The sequence below is a fragment of the Pectinophora gossypiella genome, chromosome 11 (genome assembly GCF_024362695.1).
Source record: "Pectinophora gossypiella chromosome 11, ilPecGoss1.1, whole genome shotgun sequence".
Lineage (NCBI taxonomy): Eukaryota > Metazoa > Arthropoda > Insecta > Lepidoptera > Gelechiidae > Pectinophora > Pectinophora gossypiella.
The window spans coordinates 1876699-1895219 of record NC_065414.1 but is presented as its reverse complement, the minus strand read 5'-3'; the positions used below and the strand labels follow the sequence as shown (position 1 = coordinate 1895219).

The following is an 18521-nucleotide window of genomic DNA, read 5'->3' as shown; positions in this document are numbered from 1 at the left end:
GTTCATTATTATGACATGCGCCGGCGCCACTGGCCGGCGCCTCTAGGCCGGGAGTCGGCCGCCAAAACTACAGCCGATAACGTTGTTTAAGCTACCTAATCGTAACATTATATTTTATTCTTTTATCTAATTAGTTAAAAAGTTGACTTATGATATCACAGAAACGTCATTACAAAGGAAGCCTGTTATACTTTGTGTGACGTGCCTGTTCATTTGATTTATTTTTGTAAATGGTTTGAAACTAAACACATTTTGATAAGGGAGAGATGTGGTGTAAAAGACGATAAAGTGACTACGATTGAGAAGGGAATGTTAAGTTGGTTTGGACACGTAGAGCGGATGAAGGATAGTAGGATTACGAAAGAAGTATATAAAACAAAGGTTGGTGGTAGGGCTGGCCTGGTTGGCTGGTGGGGCTAGTGGCAGAGGAAGACCTAGGAGGACGTATATTGACCAAATTGGAGATGTCTTTAGAAAAGGTTTAATACGATATACTCTGAACCGTGTGTGTATGAAGCGACTGATGAATGTGGAGGAAGCAAGAGAAGAGCAAATGGAATTCCATAGTCTCTGCTTACCCCGGTGGGAAATAGGCGTGAGTTTATGTATGTACGTGTGTTCAACTAAAAACCTACTTATAATATAATTTACTTGATGACATTTTAGCTTTTAAAAATTGAGCAGTTGCGACGTGTTGTGTCTAGTACAGAATTAAGCTCGCATTGAGTCTCCAATACTTAGCAAAATCTTTCACCATAAGGTTGGTTGGTAAAAAATTGCTATTTAGCAACAAGGCCGCCGATTTTGCTTTTCTTGTCTTTTTTGAAATTGTTTTGAATGTTGTGTTTATATGTGCAATAAAGCGTTTTTTATTGTATTGTAAGTCTACTATGTATGTATGTAAGTACTTCGAAAATCAAACTAACCCAATCCGTGTTTGTAATATCAAAAAAATCATTTTTCCTTTCTGATGCATGCTAAATTTCCACCTCCCGGCCTACAGGGCGCAGGGCGCGGCATTGACCGTGCGCGCACGCATCCACGACTCACTGTGTTGTGTTATTAGTTATGACACTTCATTGTTTTATTTCTCTCCAACGTAATTGAGTTACAACCAGTCTGGAAGGTTAGCGCGGGTTAAACAGAGTTAATGTACTCACAACATACATGTACCCACAATAACATTTAATAATTATGACGGAGTGGATATCGACGGTAGTATGTGGTTTTAGCTAAGTAAGCACCTATTGAGGAGCTCGGTGGCGCAGCGGTAAACGCACTCGGTCTGCGATTGTTGAAGTTAAGCAACTTTCGCAAAGGCCGGTCATAGGATGGGTGACCACAAAAGAAAAGTTTTCATCTCGAGCTCCTCCGTGCTTCGGAAGGCACGTTAAGCCGTTGGTCCCGGCTGCATTAGCAGTCGTTAATAACCACCAATCCGCACTGGGCCCGCGTGGTGGTTTAAGGCCCGATCTCCCTATCCATCCATAGGAAAGGCCCGTGCCCCAGCAGTGGGGACGTTATTGGGCTGGTGATGATGATGAAGCACCTATTGTTGAATGAAACTTTATGAAACTAGTCTATTTGACTTCCATTCGAGATGAAGAGATTTCTTGGAATTCACAATAAATAAAATAAAAACAACGAGACATTCGACAGAGATCGGCGTGGGTTGAAAACCAGTGTTGCCCTCTGGGTAAATTTTCACTGAACCCTGGCCTGTTTTGGTGAGCTGCGGCACCCATATACCTTTATGTTTTCCAACTAAATATTAATGTGTGTATATTTTAATGTTGTAAATGTATATGTGTGTCGTAGGTTTTACCTATATAAACTTTTTTATTATTATTATTTTTATTACATTATTCTTACGATTTTAAAATATTACCTAGAGATTGGATAGAAAAATATAAGTACATACATAAACTCACGTCTGTTTCCCACGGGGGTAAATAGAGACTCATCATCACTCATTTAAGAGCCACGCTCTTGTCGGTGTAGAGCAATCTCCATGCTACTTTTTAGGGAAAAATAGGGTAGTGGTTTCCCTCTTTCCTTCCGCCCCGTAGTACTCGGTCTGACGCGAGTGGGATGGCGCCTAGAGTAGTCTATTTCAAAACTGTACTAGGACTCCTGTCCTCCGCCTCCAGACACACAGAAACAGAGACTACCTATAAAAAAAAATGCTTGGATCCTGATAATATTATATTGTTTTTCACAACGTACCTAACCGAGCAAGAAACGTCTCTGGTAAGAGGTTAGCGAGGGTTAAACAGAGTTAATGATACGACAAGTCTCATGATGTCCAAGGACAAATTAGTTGTGAATGTATTTTTTTCATTTATGTTGTTTTATGTTGTATTTTTTTCAATGCCAGTAACGACCTCCGTGGTTCAGTGGTTAAGCGTTGGGCTCACGATCCGGAGGTCCCGGGTTGGATTCTCGGTGGGGACATATCACAAAAATTACTTTGTGGTCCCTAGTTTGGTTAGGACATTACTGGCTGATCATCTGATTGTCCGAAAGTAAGATGATCCGTGCTTCGGAAAGCACCGTTAAGCCGTTGGTTCCGGTTACTACTTACTGACGTAAGTTAGTAGTCGTTAGGGTCCACATAATATCAGCGTCGTGGTTCACGCCGCGACTTGTGAGGCCCGTATCTCAGGACGTCCACCACCACCTTATGATCACTTCGACAAACATCCGTCTTGCTATTTTTTGTATTCGTAATTGTTTAGTAGAAATTTGGTATGATGTTATTGTCTTTTTTATGAGTGGGGCGCCCTTTTATAATTAACTATTTCTATTCTATTCTAATATTTACCCTGAAAACACTAAATAGGCTTAGGATCCCAGCACTTTCAACAAGTTATGTGAAAGTATGTCGACTATTTGAGTATTGCAGAGTAAGGTAGCGCCTAGCTCGGGTATCAGGCATTCAGGTATTGCTAGGCAGATTCTGCTGGTTTTCCAGGAATCCTGGTTATCAGTGCACTGAGCTATTTACTAGGAATACCATTGCGAGTCAGCAGAGGTGGCGCTAGATACCCGACACTAAGTTGCCGCGCGAGTTATTGTGGAATAGATCCTATTTTATCGAAGATGCGCGTGATTTGATCGTGTGTAAGACATACATATATAAACTCACGCTAATCCCTAATGGGGTGGGCAGAGCTGCAAGTAATCATAGACGACTTGCAGCCACTGTTGATACGAAGTCCTAAGATGGATATGGTAAACCTTATGGTGACAAGGGATTTGCCCATCATGTTAGAAAGGACACAATCCCTCTGTGAGAGGGATTCAGCTCTAACTTATAAGGTTTAGAAAAAAAAAATGATATTTTAAAAGAGCAGTACTTATACATGTTGCAGGCAACGGCCTTCGTGGTCTAGTGGTTGAAGTCTCGGGTTCGAATCCCGGTGGGGACACATCACAAAAATCACTTTGTGAACCCTAGTTTGGACATTACAGCCTGACTTGAATGTCCTATAGTAAGATGTTCCGTGCTTACGGAAGGTACGTTAAGCCGTTGGTCCCGGTTACTACTTACTGATGTAAGCACGTAGTCATTACATAAGCTGTCAGGGGCCTTTGGCGGATCAATAATAACCCTGACACCAGGGTTGATAGGTTGGTAAACCTCACGATAGAAGGGAAGTTTTGCAGGTCAATGTATGTACAGTTTATGTCGCCTAAGAGCTCCACTTGGATCGGACCTGGCCAGAGCCAGTTTGGCCGTACGGGGCCCTGTCACACGATTTTTCTCACTCCTTAAACGGACAGCTCATACATATTGATTTGATTGGAGCAAAAACGTCAATACATCGCGAAGTGACAGCAAGATTCTCCGTATTGGACTTGAAGAGCTGTACTTCACGCGAACCAGACTTCCATCTAATTTTAGAAGAGAGAATGAATCGTTGTATGTGCCTATTTGCTTTATTATAGATTGATAGCAATAATTAAATGAGGGATCTTCCACGCTACGTCCCGAAAAGCAATATAGAAGGCGTTGTACTGAATTAAGGTGCTAATTACATATTTTCCTATATTTTACTACATAATTATTCAAAAATATAATGTAATGGCAGTTAGTTATATAAACATAATTGTTACTAGATATTTGGATCACATTATGTATAGAATTTTGTTGCTACCTATAAGTTTGTGAGACTGTCCTTTGTTTGGTAAGGACTTTTCAGGCTTGAATCACCTGATTGTCCGAAAAAGTAAGATGATTCCGTGCTTCGGAGGGCACGTTAAGCCGTTGGTCCCGGCTATTAGCCGTAAAAACACCTCCACCAACCCGCAGTGGAGCAGTGTGGTGGAGTATTCTCCATACCCCCTCCGGTTGATTGAGGGGAGGCCTGTGCCCAGCAGTGGGACGTATATAGGCTATTTATGTTTATGTTATGCTACCTATAAGTATTGCTTCTCTTTTCAAATATGAAATTCAATGAAAGTGCAAAATGTTACACTTATAGCAAATTTGAGACGTACAATCAGACTTCATTAGTGCTACAAATGTTCAAATGACATTAACCTCATTTTTTTCACTATCATAAGATTCACCTCGATCAATAAGCTATAAAACAAATAGCCGCCCTAATCTATCTTAGCTATAATTTGTTTATCCGTCGATCCATCTTCATTTCGAGCATTAAAGAGCTGCGCCCACGCATGGTTCGGTGCCCTGTCGCGTGGGAGAGGAGAGGGGTAATTGCTGGCTGGGCCCAGCACAGGATGTTAAAACTATTCCTATGGAGTCATTTTTGTTCTCGAGTTTTGGTCAGACTTGTGCCTGGAGTTGTTACGTCATACTCCTGACGGAATATAGTTTTAAAAAGCGACCAAGAGGATATCGGATTCGCCTTATTCGGATTGCGTACCCATATTACTGGGTACGCCGGAAAACAATGGATGAGACTTGCACAGGACCGGAAAGGATGGCGTGAAAGAGAGGATGGCCTATACACAGCAGTGGGTGGATACAGGCTGAGTAGATAGTATAGATTACTGGGAACAGGCAAAATACCTTTCGACGTTTCGTTATATGAGAAGGGTTGCGTTTCTCTTTTCAGGTAATTTTAATATATAAATGAATATCCTTTGCAACACTAAAAAGTTAACTCAAGAAATACTTTTGTACCTACTCACCGAAGGGACGTTTCCGAAAATTTGCCAAAAATATTGCCATAGCGCAACACCAAAATTTAAAATGATTTCCTAACTTCAGTATTTATCATATCATAAACTCACACCCGTAATCTCTAAAGGGGTAGGCTGAGCCCCAAGTAATCAAAGACAACTTGCAGGCACGCTTGATACACTGTTGTTGACACTATTTACATACTTAACTATGTAAAAATATTATATCGTTCTACTACAACATCCTGTGAACTCAGAAAGGCTCTATCGCAGGACTAGCTGCCCACGCGCATACAAAAACCTCAGACATTACCATGGAGAGATTTTAATTGGACACACCGCCGCGTAACTAACGTCTTTGATATATCCTTTGCATAATTGTTGTGGGGGTGTAGGAAGCGGCGTGTTTGTACTATTGTCACACTTCGGAAACTCCATACAAAAACTCATTTTACACAGACACTACACACACACATACATTGACGTCATCGTACGCGCGTATTTGAGTGTCAAGTCAGACCGGGGGGTAAGGTAACCCTAACTAACATACACACTCACCTCATAACAGATCACAAACTCACACCGACACAACTTTAATTTATTAATTATCATTATATAAAAAATGGTGCTAATTCCTGTAAATACCATCTAATTTTATTTTAAGTTATATCTGTCATTTTCTTATCCGCCGAAAAGGAAAGGGACGGGTAATCGACAAGCATAAAATTTATGGAACACACGTCAATTTTAAGCACAAATCTAAACCAACCGTCTAAAAATTTTACGTCAGTCAATAACCCGACACATTAATTTACTCATTCTTCCTAAAATTAAGAGCTGTGAATCATCCGTCCCTTTCCTTTTCGACGGATATGAAAATGACGGATATAACTTAAAATAAAATTAGGCGGTGTCTGCAGGAATCGGGGCCAATGTTTCCTTTAAAATTATGTACTTTACGTAAGCAAAACGCGGCGCGGCTTTGCACAAGTCTGCTCGTAATGACAATGTACCTTTCTATCTGCATAACTTATCTAGGATAACCTTTAAGTAGCTTAAGTTGGTTTGTTAAATACTGTTGGTTATCTAAATAAAATAAAAAATAAATAAAAATAATTTGCCGCTGGCGGGAAGCGGAGAGTTTGCCATATACGTAAGTAGTATTATTCCTTATTCTATACTATTTTCTATTTTATTCTATACTACTCTCTCTACTAACGTTTGAAAAATAGAGTTGTACTTAATTAAAATTCAACTTAAGAAAAAAAACTTTTAGGAAGCATTAACATGCTAAAGATAATGACCTTTTAACCTCATCAAGTTTGCCTACAACAAAATGTGCTACTTAAAGTTATTCAATAGTGGAGTTACCTGTAAATAATACACACATAAATATAAACCCATCAACCGAATTATATTGCAATTATTTATAATTCAATAGCCACCATTCAATATCTCCAGTCAATTAATCAATGGGAATCATTAATTAACCGTCATGTTTACGTCTACTATGAAGTTTTCTTACAAATTGAATCAAAATTACATTCGCCCTGGGGCGTCTTAGGTTGGCTTGTGAATTAATTAATGTATCTACTTGTTTCAATTGGATAAGATTGAAAGAGAAACGCCGAGATTGCGTATCTTATCACGTTTTAGAATTAGAACTACTGTTAAAAGGGGCCACATCGAAGCAATTCAAAAAGCAATATTGCTATATGGATGTCGGCGGCTAGTTCTTAGTTCTTATATTTCCATGTGTATTGCTAATTATTATCGAGACGGGTTCTTCTTTATGAAAAGTCTTAATTTAACCATTTCTTCATTTTTCGAATGCCTCATTTTCCTAATTATAGATAGTATCAATTCGGTTTTTTAAAATTAAGTACAGTTAACAGCGACTAACAAAAACAATTATATTAAAAAAAACCGAAATGATTATTATCTATAATTAGGAAAATGAGGTATTCGGAAAATTAGGAAATGGTTAAATTAAGACTTTTCATAAAGAAGAACTCGTCTCGATAATAATTAGCAAAATTTTACACATGGAAATATATGAACTAGTAACTAGCCGCCGACAGGATTTAACCCCCCTGTTCGGTCACGAGCATTAATATGTATACACTTTGGTACCATGTCACATTAACCTTTTCGACAAATTGTTAATATGTTAGTGCGACAGAGTCTTAAAGTGAGTACATTATATTGCTCATGACTGTTCGAAGAACAGTGATATTTATTATATTAACTTTAGTTTTACTTTTAGGTATTTATTTATTTTTTTGTTGCACCATCCCGCATCCAAGTTGTAAATGTTTGTCTCCTTTTGTTGGTTGCCTGGAAGAAATTGCTCTAGAGCAATAAGGCCGCCCAAATTGTACTGTATTCATGTGTTATGTCTGATTGTTGAAATTTTAGTTCTGTGCAATAAAGTATATTTGATTTGATTTGATTTGATTTGAAGAACGCGTGACTGTCATTATGTAAGAAATAAATAATTAATAGCCTTTAAAGGCTGTTTATGTTTATGTATGTAAGTATGTATGAAGCAGATGATTAAGAACATAGACAAGTTCTATAGTGTGCCTATTATTTACGTTTTAATTTAAATGCGATTTCCTGCACACGTTGTTCCATCTTATTCGACCACCTGTGGCGTTAATAAGTAATCTAACATAATTTTAATTAATAATACATCACGCTATTCCTAGGCCAAAAACATCATAAAAGGAGTGAGTAGTACGCTTGCGAATTACATAAATAGATTGAGTCAAAATTTGTTCCTCCACTGACTCATAAAGGTTCATTCATGAAGCTAGTCATTAATTAATATTTACAAGCTTTTAATCACTGTTTGTCTTTATAATCCAGTTAAGTTATGGAAATATTCTAGTTTTCTTTATAGAAAGTGTGTACGGTACGGTCACGAGCATTAATATGTATACACTTTAGTACCATGTCACATAAACTTTTTTGACAAATTGAACTGTAAGTCTAACTAAATGTCAAATATGTTAGTGCGATAGAGTCCTAAAGTGGGTACATTATATTGCTCATGATTGTACACTCTTTGCTAGTCCCGGTGAGTCGTTTCAAAGAATGTCGCCTAAGATTGAGCTGGTCAAAAGTTACGTTGGTAAGGATTGGAGGGCCATCACTGACGTCATGATGCAAAGGAGATATTTTAGTAACATGTGAACCCCACTTCTGGCCGAAATGACTTCTCTTCAGTGTAACGATTATGAACTTACGCAGCGTTAACGACAAGAACTGACATTAGGAGAGGACAGGTTTTCCCATTGTCCTTGAAAAGACAAAACAAATGAACTCCGCAAATATCGCTTCAGGAAAAAGTTCGTGATAACTCTTATCGGAAGCAACTAAATACACATCTAATTTTAGTACCTACAAAGTTACATCACCTATCGGAGTAAGCAAACTTACGCATTACGCATTATGACAGGCAAACATCGTACTTCCTTCGATAAAATATAAAGATAATATAATAAGTGACTAATTATTTTCGTCACGTTTCAAGACCAAGGGAATTGAATACTGGTTTGTGGCATTGTCAAACAGTGGCGACCCTAGCAAAGCATTTAGGTGGTGGGAGAACTCAAAGTGGCGCCCCCTCATAAACTACCTATATACGTCCCACTGCTGGGCACAGGCCTCCCCTCAATGAACCGGAGGGGGTATGGAGCATACTCCACCAACACCAACACTGCGGGTTAGTGGAGGTGTTTTTACGGCTAATAGCCGGGACCAACGGCTTCACGTGCCCTCCGAAGCACGGAATCATCATACTTTTTCGGACAATCAGGTGATTCAAGCCTGAAAAGTCCTTACGAAACAAAGGACAGTCACAAAGTGGTTTCGACAATGTCCCCATCGGGATCCAACCCGGACCTCCAGATCGTGAGTCTAACGCTCTAACCACTAGACCACGGAGGCTGAAATTTACCTAAGGTAGACCAGTCTTGGTTGATTTTGGCGCCCCCCCGTTTCGGCACCCGGTGCGGTCGCACCGTCCTAGGGCTGCCACTGTTGTCAAAAGTACTTGATTATCTTTGATCGCTTGTATGAATCGTGACACTTGGCGATTCGTCCTATTAATGACACACATCACTTTTTGTAAGGACGTACCACACACAAACTCAACATAATAAATGTTATTATACAAGTACGTTGCTAATTTGACAAATTTTGCTTTAGCCAAGTTGCAAACGACAATTAGAAAATTCGATCCCGGTCGATTTTGCTAATCCCGGGATTACGGGATTATCTACAGTTAATCTCGGGATCCCGGAATAGTCCCGGGATTGTAATGGTAACAGAATGCAGTGAAACATATGAAAAACAACTTTTTTTTAAATCTTTAGTTTCAATAAGACAAAAGAAAATTATACTTGCTGCTGATAAAATAAACACCAAACTACGCTAACTTAACTTTTGAAAATAATTTATGAAATATTTTCACAATTAATTGCGTAGTTTGTTTTTTTTTTATTTTAAAATAAACATAAAAAATTCAACTAATTAAAACTTGTTTAGTTATACTATATAAAGACTATATTTTATGCTAAAAACATTTATGTCTATGCACAACATAAACATAACTTCTTATAGCTACAGAAAATAATACTCGTTGTTATTCATCTATATACTCAGACACATTAATGCATTGTTATTTTAATAAATTCATTGATATCACCAATCAACAAAAAATATAAATACTTACAAGATGAGAAGCGGATATTTTACACACTTACATTCGTACGTACATTTTTATTCGCTTACATTAAAAAATATTTTAATCCCGAAAATCCCGGGATTCATTAAAGCATTAGCGCGTATTGTTATAGTCATCGTACCTAATAAAACAAAAAAAAAGGTTTGATGAAACATTTCCTCTGAAGATCACGACGTAATGTGATGAGTGCAGTCTTATTTGAACCAGAGCCTTGGGCTAAATGCAGTGAGGCGTTAGCGTGGGGCTAGGAAGTCCGCAGAAATGAGGATAAAAACTGCCTATTCCTACCATCATTGGCTTATTAAAATAGCCACATCGAAGCAATTCATCTAAGAAAGCAATATTGCAATTTGAAATTTGCGCATATATAAAAGTAAGTGCGCAATGCAAACAAATGTGAAATAGCAATATTGCTTTCTTAGATGAATTGCTTCGCTGTGGTCATTTTAACCCGGACAGAAAAGGTCTAGTTCTCTTTGGGTTAATAAATTCACCATTTAATTAGGTTACTCGTAACAGCTCCTAAACAACGTCCCCGCTAACCGTTAATTTCATGGCCACAGCGCAACGCACAAAGCAATAAAAGTGTAATTGTAGTTCAGATTGCGTCTTGGAGTTACGGGCTATATCCAGACTGGTGTGTGCTGTTCCCGAGAATGTTCCCAAAGTGGGAATATTCCTGTTGTAATAAACATAACATAAACTGCCTATATACGTCCCACTGCTGGGCACAGGCCTCCCCTCAATCAACCGGAGGGGGTACGGAGCATACTCCATCACGCTGCTCCAATGCGGGTTGGTGGAGGTGTTTTTACGGCTAATAGCCGGGACCAACGGCTTAACGTGCCCTCCGAAGCACGGAATCATCTTACTTTGTCGGACAATCAGGTGATTCAAGCCTGAAAAGTCCTTACCAAACAAAGGACAGTCTCACAAAGTGATTCGGACAATGTCCCCATCGGGAATCGAACCCGGACCTCCAGATCGTGAGCCTAATGCTCTAACCACTAGACCACGGAGGTTGTTATAACCTGTTGTAATAACTCTTTATAATAGTAAGGACACTAGTTGCTTTTCTTTGTCAAATTGTTCTTTCTTGTACTCTGAGTTTATCTGCCTAAAGGTTAGGTAATAAAATTATCTTCTTCTGTATTTACATAACTTTTGCAGGATAAAGAGCTTTATTCTCATAAAAAAAACTATACATAATCACTTACCATGAGAGCTAAATATTTTAATATATTAATAATTTATTAATAAATTATTATTATTATTTAATCTAATTATATTACTATTTTCTATGTGATTTAAGTGCAATAAAGAGTTTTTGTATTGTATTGTATTGTCCTGTTGAACAGGCGGAGAGGGTATACCAAAGAAACCTTAACTATAATTGCAAAAAAAAAAATCTATCTAACTTTTGCGCCTTGTTACTGCCGAGAATGTTCCCAAAGTGGGAAAATTCCCGAGAACGTCATATCACTGATCCAGACCAATCACGTCTATTTTAGGATTTTGACAACCATGGTCGATGGTTGACCAATAACCATAAACTCTGGTTGCGTTTATAAAACAATGTGCCTAGTAGGCGGTGCGCACTATGTCACAGATTAAGTAATAGTTTCTAACATGTGTGCCTTCGATGTGTCAATGAACTGAACTAGTGATGTTCAGTTGATTTAATAGTTCGTTTCTAATGCTGTTCTAAATTTAAATTGTTATAACAAAACCTTAAGTATATTTTTTTAAAGATTTAAATAAAATTGTCATGAGCTTATGTTGTGTAGGTCGCATTCTAAAAATATATTTAAGTATTTACAAAATTAACTTCTCTATTAGTTATTGTAATGTTTTATAAATGTTTGTGTGCAATAAAGTGTATTTAATTTGATTTTTTTAGGTATTAGATTGGGTCTTAACATAACATTACAAATAGCCTATATAGGTCCCACAGCTGGGCACAGGCCTCCCCTCAATCAACTAGAGGGGGTATGGAACATACTTCAACACGCTGCTCCACTGTTTTTTTTTTTGTTTTTAAGGTCAATAACCGGGACCAGCTTAGGCCAGGCTTAACGTGCCCTCGGAAGCACGTAATCATCTTACTTTTCCGGACAATCGGGTGATCAGCGTGCAATATCCTAACCAAACCACGAACTCACGAAGTTATTTTGTGGAAGGTCCCCACCGGGATTCGAACCAGGGACCTCCGGGTCGTGCCCAAAGCTCAACAATTGGACCACGGAGGCTGTTCTATTTTCAAATAAAATATAACTGCCATCTATACCATTCTAGATAATATAGACCTTGACAACATTTGTTTGTTATCAGCAAACAATTATTACCGAAACTTATCAGATTTATCACTGAGGAAAGTGTAAAGTGTAATGATCTGATTCCCTTATCAGATAAAGATGTGTGTCGAGTGTTATCAGGCGAGTGATAGGACGTGCGAAATTGGCGCGGATCTCATCTGTGTGTCGTGTGACGTCACTCGCGTCACTGCCTGGATAGGTTAGCCATTAGGGCTTTTTTCCATGGACATTAATTTCAAAAAAACAAAAGAGTACTCTAAACCGGCGAGCATGCATGAAATCTTTGCTGAGAGTGGAAAAACCTTTTTTGACGTGACTTATTGTACAAAGATCAATCTACAAAGATTTGCCGCAAATCGCATTAGTTACTTTGCCGGAGTGGAAGAATCGAAAGTGGTGTGTCAGGGTCGTATTAAGTGGAATTCCGTGATCCCTGGCTCCCCCAACGGCTAGGATTTCAGTTTTTATAGGTAGGTATAATAACCGAAATTCTTATTCGATCTCTACTCGATGTAAATGTCAATGAGTGATCAATATAGAGTTATAAAATTAACTTCTCAAAATAGCCCTTAAAGTATTTTCCGTCGCAAAACTTTTATACAGGGTGTTAGTGACATCGTATCAAATACTGAGAGAGGTTATGTGTTAATGTCAAGTGGAATTTTCCGTCGCAAAACTCATGAAAATATTAGAGTTTTTAAAATTATATTCAGTTCCAGTCTTTTGAAATTTTCCACTTGGTATTAACTCAAGCTGAATCATACCCTTCAGTATTCAGTACGGTGTCACTGCAACCATGTATTTGCTTTACGCGACCTAGGTCATTGTTTATCGTTGTCATGGTCACCCTACTGGCCAGTTGTCACTTGTCGCCCCGTTAACGCGATAATGATGCGCTAACGCACGATCGTGATAGCGAATGTGATTCACTTTCATTATGATCTTGATTGACTTTTCCTTTTTATCGTTGGTGTAGTTTCAATTAGGTAAACTGACGCTTGGTGATTGTGATAAAGTGATAAATGTGCTAATAACATAATATAAACAGCCTATATACTTCCCACTACTGCGGGCTTAACACCGTAAGCACGCGACTCTTTCTCGCCGCGACAGAGATCATCTGTCTCTTTCTGTGCAGTAATGTGAGAGAGTGACGGGTGACGTAGGTATGTCGAGGCGAGAAAGAGTCGCGCGCTTATGCTAAGCCCGCTGGGCACTGGTAACATAAACAGCCTTATACGTTGGGACGTATACAGGGTGTTAGTGACATCGTAACGAAAAAAAAAATGGAACGCCTATTTGATTGTACTAAAAACGATGGTGGGTGTTTTTCTTGTCGCAAATGTCTAATTAAGATTTTCAATTTTTACTGTGCCGCAATGTAAGTCGAACAACGCGCCACACAGACGCTAAACCTACGCGCGGCTACGTTACGCGTGCGTAATACGATGTTGATATCTAGGTAGGAGTTTTCATTCTCTTGTATTTAGATGTTTAGTGGTTCAACGTTTAAAAATTGTTGAGTTTGTTGAAGTAGAACACCTACTACCACGATTTTTCACACATGGTACCTACCTACCAGTTATTAAAATGTTCCTAACTTATTAACAATAAAAACCCTACTCTTACCTTACCTTAATTGTTATTCCTTCGGATGAAGTATCTAGGTAGGTACCTACCCTAGAACATATCACGTCACGTAGGTATGCAACATCGCGTTTCCTCCGCGGTAGGTAGGTATCACACGCACTCACAAACACAAAACCTTGCTCTTTAATAACACATCAACAATCTTCCATACTTTTGCGCAGTAAATGGTGATCCATCATCATAGTCGGCACTACTCATTTACAGAATAAAACAAACACAAAACACTCACAACCACGAAAAAAAATATCCTCGAAAAACATCACGCGATTCGGGTCTAGGTTAGTATTCGACTGAACGGAAGCGCGCGGCGTTAGCGCAAAGCATCAAAGGCGCCGACGACGCGCCGGCCGCGGCCGAGTCGAGCCGACGACTAGAGAGAGAGAGAGAAGTATGTTTATGGCGCAAGTGACAGAGAAAGAAATAGTATCTGTTCGGAATGCCTACTTTATTGGCGCGCGTTGCCCTTGACCCGTGCGCCGGCTATTCACCTGTGCTGTGCATAGCTGAAGTTGTAGATACGTTATTATTATTATTGATGACATTGATAAAATTTAATAATTAGTAATTTTTATTTGTTTATTTTAAGTGTGGGTTCTATGCAGCTTAAAACACAATATGGGACTGAAAATATCTAAAATTTTTATGAATTTTGCGACAGGAAATTCTACTTGATACCTATCAACTCAAAGAAATACCTAGTATCTGTTCGTAATGCCTACTTTATTGGCGCGCGTTGCCCTTGATCCGTGCGGCTATTCACGGCCGAGTATTCATCAAGATAGATCAAACAAGCCCTAACTCGGAGGTCTTGCGTCCCAGGATCCTTTAATTATGTCTTAGAACCTTCTTGGCCTATGTGGTCCAGTGGTTGAGCGATGGGCTCATGATGTGGAGGGTCCGGGTTCCTATTCCGGTGGGGACATATCATAAAAATCTGTTTATAAGGCCGTTGGTTAGGACGTTACAGGTTGATCACCTGATTGTCCGAAAGTAAAATGATTTGTGCTTCGGAAGGCACGTTAAGCCATTGCTCCCGTCTACTACTTATGTAAGTAGGTACGTAGCCGTTACATGAATAGGTATTGTACACAGAACAGGATAGGTTTAATTAGTTCTTTACTGATGATTTAACAATGAGATTTAAAACCACGAATAACTTAGTACTTATTTACCTCGGTACCAACATGTAACAAGAAAAAATAAGGTCACTCCTCTTGGACAATTTTTTTCTTTGAACATGCCGACATTGCCTACGCGGCGGAGTTGCCGAACTATCGATAGGTAGATTATCAATTGTTGAACTTGAAAATTGTCTAAACTATCGAAAGTAGTGATAGTACATTTAGATCGATACTAGCGATAGTCGATAGTCTTGCTTTGTAACAATAATGGTAGGTATTGATATAAGAGATCTATCGATAGGTACCTACTATTGTTTTTTTTTTAACTAGGTACCTATCGATAGAATATCGATAGGCAACACTCTGGCGGAGTGTCCGCCCAATTCTAGACGCGACCTCGCTCGATTTTTGTGTAGCGAGGTTTTGCGTAGGTACTTACATACTGAGTTGGTGGATGATTGACGTAGTAAGTAACTAATTACCTAATCTGTGGTGGTTGTGTTAGTTGGTTGTTAGGTATTCTAATGACAACAAAGAATACAATTATTTACTGTTTCAACTGTTTTAGGTAGATAATGGCCCCGATTCCTATGAGTAAATGAATGAATAACCCGGCCGAATCAAAAAGGTATCTCGCTGGTATGCAAACCGTTTGACGTGTGCTGTCAACTTAATTCTGTCGGTTGTTTTAGGTTTCTGCTTAAAATTGACGTGTTGTGTGAATTTTATGCCTGTCGATTATCCGTCCATTTAAGAATAAGAATAAAATAAATTTATAATTTACGATAGACAGAGAAAGAAATAGGATCGGTTCGTAGTGCCTACTTTGTAGGCTGCGCCGCCGCCGCCGCCACCGCGCCGCTGCCGGAGTGCGGAGCGGGGCGTGCGGAGTGGGGCGTACGGAGCGGGGCGCACGGCGCGCGGTGCGTGTGGCCGTTGGCCCGTTCGAGCAGCTGATTACGGATACCGCAAAATTGTTGTCTCCATTACATTGAAAATTTTCAAAAATTTGTCATTATTGTTTTTTTTATTGAAATTTGGGTTCTATGCAGCTTAAAGCACAGTATGGAATTGAAAATAATTAAAAACAAAACTCAAAATTTCATGAATTTTGCGACGGAAAATTCCACTTGATATCAACTCAGAATCATGGCCTGAATCAACCCTCAAAGTTTTCGTTACGACGTCACTAACACCCTGTATAGTAGCGGGCTACTGGGCACAAGCCTCCCCTTCAATAAACCGGGGTCAAAGGGGGTATGGAGCATATTCCACCACGCTGTTCTACTGCAGATTGGTGGAGGTGTTTAACGACTAAAAGCCGGGACCTTATAAAGCACGGAAGTATCTTACTTTTTCGGACAATCAGGTGTTTCAAGCCTGCAATGTCCGTAACAAACAAAGGTCAGTCTTAAAGTGATTTCGACATTGTTCCCATCAGGAACCGAATCCAGACCTCCAGATCGTGAGCCTAACGCTCTAAGCACTCAACTATCGAGGCTGTCAAATATGTAACAAATACATTTTGATTACTCATAATAATTCAATGTGTGAAACATTATGGAGGAAAAGACGCATTGATTTGAATTTAATGATAACTAAGTTCATTGTCCTATAACGTAGGTACATTAAAGGGAAAGTGCCAGCTGACCTTGTGCTGGAAGTCCACAGATGATATTCTACACCCTCTTGAGTACTTTTTAGGGTTCCGTACCCAAAGGGTGAAAACGGGACCTTATTACTAAGACTTCACTGTCTGTCTGTCCGTCCGTCTGTCTCCAGGCTGTATCTCAAGAACCGCGATAGCTATACAGTTGAAATTTTCATAAATTATATATTTCTGTTGTTGTATAACAACAAATACTAAAAATAAAAAAAATATTTAAAAGTTATTTTTGTTCGATACCACAACACGAAATTTGTGAACCTACTGGTGTTTACCTAGACAATGTTACGGAACCATTCGTGCGCGAGTCCGACTCGCACTTGGCCGCTTTTTTATATTTTGTATTTATTTTATATTTTTATCGAGTTTTAAGTAAAAAGAACGGGAGCCAGTGTAGGTAAGATGCGTGTGAGTGTAACTTTATACCAACTTCCCTTACATGTAACAATATACTTGGTTAATGCAACAATAGCTATAATCGATAGCGCAGTTGGTAATGCGTCAACCTGCCGAGCAAAAGATCCCGGATTCAATTTGACAAGTAAAAAAATTGTTTTTAAAATAAAAATAAATTTTATGACAATTTTGTGCAGCTTTAATCATCATCATCATCATCTACCAACTGGGCTACCACGGCGCCAGCAGCAGTTTGTGTGACGTCTGTGACTTCATAGAAAAACGTGATAAAATGTCGCGTCGAAAATGTGATAAACATTTTCTTTATAAAATTCATAAATAAGTTAAATAGAAAAAAGAAAATATCATCAAAATGTCATTGAAAATGTCATTTTTAAAAGTGTCTTATCTTAATTTAGTAATCAGAATTTCATAATTTATCTTTGACCTAGGAAATTACTAATTTGAAACTTCAATATTGAATTTGAATAAATATTAGACAGTGAAAATGTGGACGCGTGTTTAAAAACACTAAATTATTATTGTTGAATAAAATTCAACTAAAGTTCTCCAAGGTATATGGAGCCTAAAGAATCCAATTAGTAGCATTTCAAACTGTGACATGACAACCACAAGCGATTAGCGAAACGTTCCCGAAACGTTCAGTTCAGTCAGTCACTGACATGGGTCAAATGAGTCGCATATCAGTCTAAAAGCAAAGGTGATTATTTTTCTTTCTTTTTTGACGTGACTTTTGTAGATTTGCCTCGGACGTCATTCACTTCTTCGTCGGAAACAAGAATGCAATTCAACTGAAGACAATGAAATCTACACCAGATATTTTAAATAAAAACAAAAGTCTACTTACCTAAAATCAGCACAGTGATTTAAAATTAGAACAATTTGAGAACGATTTTTTTTTCGGAATTGAGTATCTAATTACTGTTTTTCAAGAAGTATTTATGTAGTGATTGACAATATGTTACCAAAGAGCAACACGGACCTCCGCGGTAAGTTAAGTAAAAAAATATAAAATTGTAAAATATTATATGATTTTGTGACATAATTGTGTATGTCAGATGATGTAAATTCGTGAAACAAATTGCTACGGTTGTAAAAACTTAAGCAGGTCAACATCATTCCTTCAACCACCTGTGTCATTCTGACATCCGACAAATAAGTGTAACTAATCATTCTCAGCGCGGATTTACCCTTTCAAACGCCAATTTAAATTGTTAACGCCATTTCAAATTTATCTTCAAACACAATTTAAATTCTTTGGCGGGTAAAACATACAACCTTTTCGATAAAACTTTTGTCAATTTTGGGTGTTTTATCGTCAATACTTTTATTTAAACTGTTATTCTTTTTTTTTACTGCTGCAAATGCATTGGCACGAAAACCTAATATGCGAAGCGCGCGCATTTAAAGAGAATTCGAAAAACAAAAGTTTGTCGACAATGCAACTG

General features: G+C 38.5%; 1 protein-coding gene across 1 annotated transcript in view; it reads right to left on the bottom strand.

Moving 5' to 3' along the window:
• LOC126370655 (A disintegrin and metalloproteinase with thrombospondin motifs 7-like) overlaps positions 1–18521 on the bottom strand; it is a 183401-nt gene that overhangs the window by 97885 nt on the left and 66995 nt on the right. The gene's annotated exons all lie outside the window — the stretch shown is intronic.